This window comes from Fukomys damarensis, unplaced genomic scaffold (genome assembly GCF_012274545.1).
Source record: "Fukomys damarensis isolate Sample0158 unplaced genomic scaffold, DMR_v1.0_HiC HiC_scaffold_21, whole genome shotgun sequence".
NCBI lineage: Eukaryota > Metazoa > Chordata > Mammalia > Rodentia > Bathyergidae > Fukomys > Fukomys damarensis.
Genome location: NW_022900933.1, coordinates 18557561 through 18567736, shown reverse-complemented (window position 1 = coordinate 18567736; position 10176 = coordinate 18557561). Strand labels below are relative to the sequence as shown.

Sequence of the window (10176 nt, the reverse complement as noted above, 5' to 3'; positions counted from 1 at the left end):
AGAGCTTTTGTTTTTTTTTTTTTTTTTTTTTTTTTGTAAAGAAAGTTGCTCTGCTCCCATGTGAATTTGTGTGGCTTCCTCATCCATCCCCAGAGCAGCTCAGCCTCACCAATGAGGCCACGTCTAAGTTCAGGCAGCCACAAGCAGTCCAGGGTGCTCCAGCATGACACAGCTACCATGATCCTCGTTGTCTGTATGGGACTGGGGAGGACAGAGGTGGCCACTGAGCTCGGTCCCGGCTCTCCCTTGGAAAGCTGTGCAGCAGACATGGAAACCTATCTTCCCCAGTGAAAGATGGGAAGCCACCTATTCACTTTCCCAGTCTCGTTTGCAGCTAGAGTTGGACATGAAACCTAGATCCCCCCGATGGCATGCAAAAAATTTTTAGGCAACTACGGGGAAGTTTGGTCATGGTTGATAAAATAAAATAAAATTTAAATTTAAAAGGCCTTTCTGCCCATCCTCTTTCTTCTTGCTTGGTATCATGGTATGAAGATACAATGTCGGGAGCTGAGGCAAACATCTTGTGAGCATGAGATTACAGGATCGCCAATATAGTACAGCAAGTAGAGGACCTCAGTCATGGGCACTGCTCCCAAATCTCAAATCCCACCTTCAGGGTTCTAATTATGGGAGAAAAATAAGCCTCTATTTAAGTTGTCACGATGGGCACAGGAAGATGATCATAATCTTAGCCCCTGGAACCTGTGGATATGTTAGATTATGGGGCATCAGAGAATAAATGTAGCAGGTGGAATTGATGTTGTTAGTCAGCTGATTTTAAATGAGATTATCATGGATAATCAGGATTGATTCGATATAACTGCATTAGTTGGGATTCTCCCAAGAAACAGGATCAGTAGGATACCGTGTGTATATGTATGTGTGTACATAAATGTGTGTGTTTTAAGAGACAGAGGATATCCCAAGAGAGATAGTGATTTATTTTAAGGACTGGCTCATAATACTGCGGAAGGCTGGCAAGACTCACACACTTAATCCTAGTGCCCTTGAGCCTAGCACTGCACCATGAATCAATCCCAGTGTCACACACGCTAGATCCAGCCTCCTCTGAAAAAGCCCCTCCTACGACTACATGAGGCTTTGGGGGAATTTACACACAAGCCACAACAAGGAATAATTAGGTAATGACCATTAACCATTTAGCACAGTACCTGACATGCAGCACACACTCACTATGTATTAGTCCTTATTGGCGGTGGTGTTTTTACTCATCACAGTAAGTGTTCTGAAGAGTTTGTTACTCTCACCATTCTGCTGCCGAAGACACCTGTTCAAAGGGGTCACTTAGCTCACTTGAGATTTCAGAGCTTGGCAAAATGTAATCTTGGAGCCTGGACTCACCTGGGAGAATTGAGGCAGTACACACAGGCTCTCACTCATGATAATTATTGTTGTCATTTCTGCTGCCCTAATTTATGTCTATTTATTCTATCACCATCCACCCAGTGGCATCTATACATATGTCAACTCCTGTGCTGAGCAGGAAGGACACAAAGATGAGAGACAGATACCCTGTGCTCAAGGCCTTGGCAGCTACTAAGCTTGTATTTCCATCAATTAATTACAACAGTGCAGGAGACCTATGAGGGCCGGAATGGGGCACAGTGGAGAGTAGAGACCCTCTTCCCTCTCTCTGCCCTACTGGAGGTATTTTTATTCCATGCAGTGGATTCCTTCCCACCTCCAGCCTTGCCTGCTGCTCCTTCTTTACCACTTAGGAAGGCACTGTCCCTCATTCCCTCCCCTGTCCTGCCTTGGATATCCCACCCATCCTTCTGAGCCCAAGTCAGATCCCTGCCCATACATCCATGACCATGGTGTGTTCCTGGACAGCCCACCTGAGCTTCCTCTGAAAAACTAACTTAGCTGCCCTCCCCAGGGGTGATCATCTAACGGCTTGGTAACCAGCTGTCATGCCCCTGCCTGGTCAGAAGGGATCCACACCTAAGCAACCAGAAGGCTCTGTCCATGGCTCACCACTGAACAAGGATGCTCCGAGGCCGCTCAGCTGGTACTGGATGTTGCTGTTTTGAATGATGAATATTCTCAAATCTTCCATGACTTACGGCTAGCAGCATCAGGTCCAGCATTTCTGTGTCTCTTGTGTATTTCTGTGTCTTTTCCCGTATGTTCAAAATCAGCTGCCAAAACTCCACACAGAAGGAAAGGGAGGGAAGGGACAGTGTCACCAGCCTCTGTCCCTTTGACCCTACTTCCCTAATACAGTATCTTATTGGCCGCAATGGTGTCACATGACCGTGTCAGCCTCTTGGGAGGTTTGTGTGAGGGCTAAATGTTTATGACCTCCCTAAATTCGTATGTTGAAATTCTCACCCAAGTTGTAATAATATTTGGAGGTGGAGCCTTAGGAGGTGATTTGGTCATAAGAGTGGAGCCCTCATGAATGGGATTAGCAGCCCTAGAAATGAGGACCCAGGGAGGCCCTTTTTTTCCTTTATACTGTGTGAGGTTCCAGTGGAAAAAGTGGCCTTCCAAGCAATAGGCTGTCACCAGACACTGATTCTGCTCCCACCTTGATCTTGACCTTCTCAGCCTCTGGTTGTGAAAAAGCTACCCAGGATAAAGCATTTTGTTCTAGAAGCCCCAGTCAAAACAAGATAGTTGGGAATAGAAACATTTCCTGTTCACAGCTTGCCAGGTGGCAGCCGGCTAGGAATGAGGGGGCTGGAAATGGGCGTTATGTTAGGTGGCCTACCGACAGTGCCTGCCACACCATACCTGATTCCATCAGTCAACGCATCAATCAATCATCTAAGATAGGGCTCCTACCTAGGCAAGGCCACAAGGGAATCTGGGGACCTAGTTTTCAGAATTAGTATGGCCTCTGGGCCACACCCAAGGGAAGTTTGCTCCCAACTTTTCTGAGGCCCAGTTTCTTTCCCTCCTCCCAGCCCACTGGGGGCTTCCCTTGAGTGTGGAGCCCATAACAGACAGGCAGGGGTCTGTCCCTCAGCTGGTCCCCGCCCCACATCCCTTCCATACAAGATTGATAATGAAACCAATACCTTTCACCAGCGTAATTTTCATATTTAATGAGCGTGACTCAAAAACTATTACATTAATTAGTCAAATCCCACAAACCGTTAATGGTGCACGCAGTAATTAATATTGTATTCAATTAAAAATGACCTGTTTTGGGGGGCTGTTTCCAGGTTGAGAGCATGGGGGGCTGGGGTGCTAAGGATGTGTGTGGCCTTCTTTACTGGCAGTGCTCTCTGGCTATGGCTGCTCTTTCCCTTGTGAGGCACAGAGGGAGAAGGTGCAGGAGCGCCACTCTCGCTGGTGGCTGGTGTCCCCTCTCTTTGGTGCGCTCCCCCTCCGCTCTGTCCCCTCTGTGGAGACGACAGCGTACTTGCTGTGATTTATGGGAGGGCCTGGCACAGGGCTCACAGACTGGAAAATTTCCAGTTTACACAAGAATTCCCTGAAAAATGAGCTTGGTTAATTTATTTCTTTCATTAACGAGTTCAAACTGGGAGATAATCTTTCTGAGTACCCCTCCTGTGCCACTTTGCATTTTGCATTGTTCATGGATCCAGTTGGGCTGTGCCCTCACCTCCCCTCTTGCCTGCAGGGCAGTGGGCAGGCTCTGGAAGGGATGGGGGGCTGGCCTCAGCGGTCTCCATCTGGGACCCATATGTTGGGACCAGGGCCCTGGGGACAATCAGAGATCCCCTTCTCTTCACCCCTGGGAATGAGCAGGAGAGAGGCTCAGAATTAAAGTAGCAAGGTCTGGGCACAGTATTGGCTCAGTGTGCTCCTAGGGGGTTCAGTTCTCTGCCAAGGCTCTGCCAAGGCAGCAGCCAAGAGGAGTTGAAGTCAGAGCGCTCATCAGTGCTCTGGTGATGCAACACAACTGGAGGACAAGGGCCCAGCCTGGCCCTCAGGTATGGCCAAGGACAAGATTGCAGGGGGCTCTGAACTGCAGCGTTCCCACTGGCACCCCAGTCCCTACCCCAAACCTTGACCCTGCTTCCCAATAGCTGCCTCAACACCCTGTATCAGACCTGAGGTCAGCTTTGCCCTTCCTCCCAAGAGAGGACCCTGGAGAGAGGCCCACGCCAACACTGGAAGCTGTTTGCTGTCAAGTGCATGGGGAATTCTGAGATTGCAGAGTATGGTCAACACAGAGGGTACAAACTGGACTCCAGGATTCCTCGTCCCATAGGAGAAGCACAGCAAGAAAAGAGGGACAGCAGAGACCCGGGACAGAGACCCCACTGATTGGGCTAAGGGCAGGCCTGATAAAAAACACAACTCAAACCCAGAACTCAGAAGGTTAGCTCAAAACTGGAGGGGCAGCATGGAGCCTGCGTGGAGAGCTGGGCTTAGAAGCAGGACCACCTGGTTGGAATCCTGTCTCTATCACTTCTTGCTGTGCAAATATGGGCAAGTTACTTAACCTCTGTAGTTTCAGCATCTTGATTTTAGGATGAGGATAAGAAATTATTTCCTCATAGGACTGGAGTGTCAGACAACCTATGTAATACACAGGGCTCTCTATCTGACACAGAGTCAGAATTAAATTAGTGGACATGACTGTCACTGTAATAAAGGCAGCATTATCAGGAGAGGTAATGAAAGTGCTTTGGAAACATCCAGGGCTCATGCTTGGTTTTGCAGACTCAGGAGGTGCCTGGTTCCATCACTTAACACTTGCTTCAGGATCTTGAGCAAACCACATACCTGTCTGAGCCTTGGTATTCTCACTTGGGAAATAGGGATTATAATAACCAATTCATAAGAATTATAATTAGGTAAGCACCTAGCGAGTCTTAGACCCAGGCAGTTATTATTTGTTAAGCACTTACAACTCTAACTAAATAATTAAGATTAGTTACCCTCTGAACAAATATTTCAGTAGTTCTTTTTCCACTCTAAAATAAAATCCATAATAATGGAACTTACACAAATTCATAATTTAAAAATAATGTCACAGCTCCAAAGAATAATAGGAACCAGAAAAATGAAAGTAACTTACTTAAAAGAGAATGACTTTAAGTATAAAAGAGAATGACTTTAAGTATAATGTAAGGAAAAACAAAGTACAAGTAACCAGTAACCAGTAACATTTTAATCTATAGATAATCAAATGCAGGAACATTAGAAGATGTAAAGGACAGGGTTGATGAGAATTGAAGGAAGTCTGTAGATATTGTAATTTTCTTATTTTATCAATGAACTACAGCTGTGTAAGATGAAGGGTAGCAAGTGATCGGTCCATGGTAATATTCTAATTTTTGTGCCTCCTTTTGCACCTATAAGTTCTTGAAAAAGATAAATTTAAAGTATTTTAAAAAGAGTTGGAGGCTTGCACCTATTTGCCAATTCCCTGTGAACCTGGTAGCTACAAATGTAGGCTCACACATATGGCCAAATGTGCCATAAATGATTTCAGTTTCTAAAACGGTAAACCGTTCTTGAAGTCCTGAGCAATACAAAATCCGGTTTTACCTTGATTTGCAATGACTGAGTAATTGGAGAGTTTGGTGATACTAAAACTTTGCAAAATTGCTTTGTGCTTACATGTAAAAAAAGGGGTAGGGCCAGACTCAAGATTCCTCAAATCAGGTTTCTCACATACACGCATGACTGGTAGATGTTCAAAGTTCACATGGGTCATGAGATAGTCTTTGCTGTGCAGGTTTATCCTGTGTGATTCCAGAGTCCAGCCTTCCCCCACACACCATCTCCAATCATGGGAAGAGCCACCCTTCTACCCTTTTTGTAGAGAAAAGAAACATCCACTGAGGGCCACCATGCTTTCAGGGTTCTGGTCAACCTCCTCATTCCTTACACTGGGACAGACTCTCTTAACACTATCTTGAGCTTGGGCTTATAGAGCCAGGCTTCCTACGTGCCGACAACTCTAGGGAATAGTTCTCATGCCCTCTCCCTGCAAATGCTCCTTAAAATCTGTTTTCCTTTAGCCTCATCCATGTCAGCATTCTTTTTATGAATGGGCCTTTTGGTGCCAGGCGCTGGGACCTGAATTTCTGGGTATAGCCACCATCATCATGGGAGAAGAATCATTCGCTCTACTTGCCACGGAGGAAGACATGAGGCTAATATACAATCCAAAGGGCATGCCTTTTGTGAGACCCAGCTCCATGCCTACACTGTACTGCTACTTTCTAGCCAGTTCTCTGGAAGTTGGAACCTGGTAAGAGTTCCTGCTGTACTACCCGGTGCATACCAATACATCCTCCAAGAATGAACTCCCCAATCAACCCTCACATTTTCTATGAATGAAATGAAAATGTGGAGCTGGGAAATAAATATGAACCTTGGCAAAACTGGCTTCAAACAGAACCCCAAGTACACAGTAGCTGGGCAAATTTAAGCAAGTCATTTAACTTCTCTGACCTATTATGTCCCCAAATTGTGTGAGGAGCATGTGGAATCATTTATATGAAAGAGGTCTATAAACCAAAAAGATTATATTAATATGATAAGTTGCTGTTTGATCCAGTTCAACGATGAGTTTAAATAAGCCAATGAATAGGAAATAAGGGACAAGAAAAATATGAGAAAAGGAAAAAATGGAAACAAAGTCTTTGTAAATAGGGAAGGGTGGAGGGGGGAAAAGGGAGGGCAGGGGTATGGGGAAAAAATGAGAACCAAGACCTGTCACGTAAAGGTACAAGATCCCAATGATGTCCGTAACTGTACTGTATACCTAAAATGTACCAATAAACTCAATAAGATTAAAAATATATAATAATTTAGTTCAAAAATAAATAAATAGAAAACAAATAAGCCAATGAATAAAAGAGCAGAACCTGGGGATCCTGAGTGTCAGGAACATGGGGCACATACGGTCTTCTAATCCACTGTCTAGACCAGGGGTTGGCAAACCTGGACCACAGCCTGTTTTTATAACTAAAATTTTATTGCAACAGAGGTGTACATTCAGTTACATATTGCCTAAGACTTCTTCAATAGCAGATTTGAGTAGGTATGGCAGAGCACTTCTGTCCCACAAAGCCTAAAATATTTGCCACCTGGCCCTTTTCCAAGAAAGTTTACTGATTCCTGCTCTCAGTCCACAGAAGATCTGTCCAAAGGACACATGATGTCACCACTCACCTCTTCAGTGATGTTCTGTTTGATGTGGACCCCCAGATCTGGCTTCTGCCCACACAGCCTCGCTCTTATGTGACAGGCTTCATGCTGTAGAAAACCTAATCTTTCTCGCCATTTTGTTGCTCAGAGCTGTCCTTATGCTACCCTTTGCCAAAGACTTGAGGCTGGCTTGGGATAGTTCTAGCAGGCTGAAGCCTGAACCTTGTTCCCATTCCCTGTTTGCCCTTTAGCCCCATTCCTGGAGGTCTCAATCCCTCTGTCCTTGGAACAGGGATCCAGGATCAGAATCACTGCTCCTTAGTGTCCTGGGAGGGTGTGAGGGAGTGGGTGTCACCTAGGAATCTGGCTTTGCAGTGTGTAACGGTCCAGCTCTATTCCTGTCACCCAGGAAGGAGCAGTGAGTAGCTACTGTTTTTAGCTATCACCACATTTCCACTCTGCCAAGGTCTATAATGCTCCAGATTTACAGGAACCCCCACCATGTCATAAAGATGCAAGAGAAGACAACGCACCTCCACCCCCACTGTCTACCTGCTGCTCCGTTTCTCCAGAACACAGCAGGATGTATCTAACGCAGGTACTGCTGTAATTTCAAGCGCCCTCTAATGACTTTTTAGTTACACAGACACTTAATAGAATTTGCTGAGAGGGTGGTGAAGTCCACAGTAATCGTAGACCTCCTACCAATGCCAGTGTAATTGCTGCTAATAGACAAGAGGTAATTACAGTGTGACCTGCCTTCTGGCTTAGAAGCAAACAGTCGCACACACCACATCCTCAGGGTATCTGAAGGCGCTCTGTGTCCATGTGTCTGCCCTGTTTGAGAAGACGTAGGTCCATTGGTTCTCTGGCTGGGAAGGGACTGGGGAAGTCCCGAGGAGGCAGACTAGTGGCCCGCAAAAGTGCCCATGCCCTAATTCCCTGAACCTAGGAATATATTGTTACTTGGCAAAAGAGTTTTGATTGCTGGTGGAATTAAGGTTCCTCCTCTCAGAGTTTCATACAGGAAGATTCTCCTGGGTATCTGGGTGACCCCATATAACCATGAGCCCTTAATGGTGGAAGAGACAAGTGGGAGAGGAGTAAGAGTGAGAAGGACTGCACCCACCATTGCCGGCTTTGAAGATGGAGGAAGGGCACAAGCCAAGGGATCAGGCAGGCCCTAGAAGCTGGAGAAGGATGGTGACCTTCCCTGGAGCCTCCAGAAGGAGCACAGCCTGCTGATGCTTTCATTCCAGCCTGGCGACCCCGATTGGACGTCTGACTTGCAGAATTGTGAGATACGTCATCTGCGTTGTACACTACTAAGTTTTAGGATTCATCAGAGCAGCGGTGGAGAACTAGCTGGGCTCCTCTTCCATCCCAGCCCCTTACCTGCAGCATCAACCACCTGTACACCTGGTTTGTGTCCCTCCCCCTCGCTCTGAATGAAGTCCTGACCTTGAGTGCCCTTCTTAGGATGTAGCCTGTCCCACACTGGTAGACACCGCTGTTGGGAAGGTTCTTCCAGAGGCTCAAAATCCACCTCTCAGGACTTCCATTCATGGGGTCACATGGCCTACCTCTTCCCTGGGGACCCACATACCTGGCTTCCTTATGTCAGCTCTTCAGTGGCCAGCGCAGGCACCATACCAGCTCCAGAGCTGTCTATGAAGGGACAGTGAACAGGCAGGGCTCCTGCAGCTCGGCTTTGATGATGCGGTGAACGGCCAACCTCTGTCACTATCGCTCCCACTCCCCTCTCTCTCTGCTCTCCCCTCTCTCCACCAGCAGCACCCAATTCTCCTCAGGAAATGCAACCCCTGGTCTCCATTGGGCATGGATGGCAGAGCCACATCCCCACCCACAGTGATGGATTCAGGCTCAGCACCCGGGTCAAGTCAGCAGATGGAACCAACAAGGCCTTGGGAAAGAGCCCTCTTCCAAGGATGCCCAGGAATCTGTGTCCGAGCAGCACTGCCGCTGGCTCATCCTGACCCCGTGTGAAGAACACTGTGCAGGTGGGTGTAGTTTATCTGAGTAAATGAAGGCTCAACACCAACCCTGAAGGTGGATTTTGAGGCAGGCCTTGTGAGAGCAGGAAAGGATTAGTTCATAATACCGCAGCCTACACAAGAATAAACTGTGGACAGCTTAAACATAGAAATGCAAGTGATGACTCTAACACTGTGGGATCACCTCAACTATTTCCAGATCCTTCTCTCACTCGTGGTCTTGCCAACTTGGGACATGCCCCACTCTGGGGCTCCTGCCTCATCCCTTAGCCTCAGACAGGCCCCAGGTGCTCGGTTGTGGACAGCAAAGAGGAGCCCACACTGCTGCCCCCAACGCTGGGGACCTGAACAAGTGAAGGCCTCACTGTCCCAAAGGATCAAAGAACAAAGCCAAGAGGCTCTTGGGAGCCTGCTGGGGTGACAGGCAGTCTGTCCCCACTGAGGAGGCCCAAGGTGAGAAGCTAGGCCTTGACAGATTCCCCAGGGCTCTGTGCCTCCTGAAACTGCCATTTCCAAATTTGGGAGCCCCCACTTAGGTGCCCACCATCATCTCTCTGCTCTGAAGGCCACAGGCGAAGCTGCCCCCTCAGGCTTGGGCAGGGACTATGGCTTGAGGCTGGCCTACCAGTGGCTGCCTTAGTGATGTTGTTCAGGACCCTACAGCTTCCTCTTTAGTGGAGCCAATTTTTGGGGTTCTCAGAAATAGTTACTGAATAAGTGAATGAGAGAAAGAAAAAGAAGATGGTGAGAGAAAATGCATTTTTCCTTTCAGTTTCCACTTAGCTGAAACAAGCAGCTACTTTAACAAATGGCATTGCATACATAATAAGCAAACAGTGGAAACAACCCAAATGCCCATCAAATGATGTTTGGTAGGTGGAGAAACTCATGTGATATAGCCACACAATGGAATAGCACTCAGCCATGAAAAAGAATGAAGTTCTTGGGCAGGGGATTTAGCTCAGTGGTTCTGCCACCTGCCTTGCAAGAGCAAGGACCCAAGTTTGATCCCCAGTACCAAAAAAAAAAAAAAAAAAAAAAAAAAAAAAAA

The 10176-nt window shown here is 47.0% G+C and overlaps 1 long non-coding RNA gene across 1 annotated transcript in view; it reads right to left on the bottom strand.

The window, feature by feature from the left end:
- Positions 1–2230, bottom strand: part of LOC104877167 — a 6157-nt gene extending 3927 nt beyond the window's left edge. The window contains exon 1 of the long non-coding RNA XR_784531.2: positions 2002–2230. This is a non-coding gene — a long non-coding RNA (uncharacterized LOC104877167). The remainder of the gene's footprint in view (positions 1–2001) is intronic.
- Between the last annotated feature and the right edge of the window lie 7946 nt (positions 2231–10176).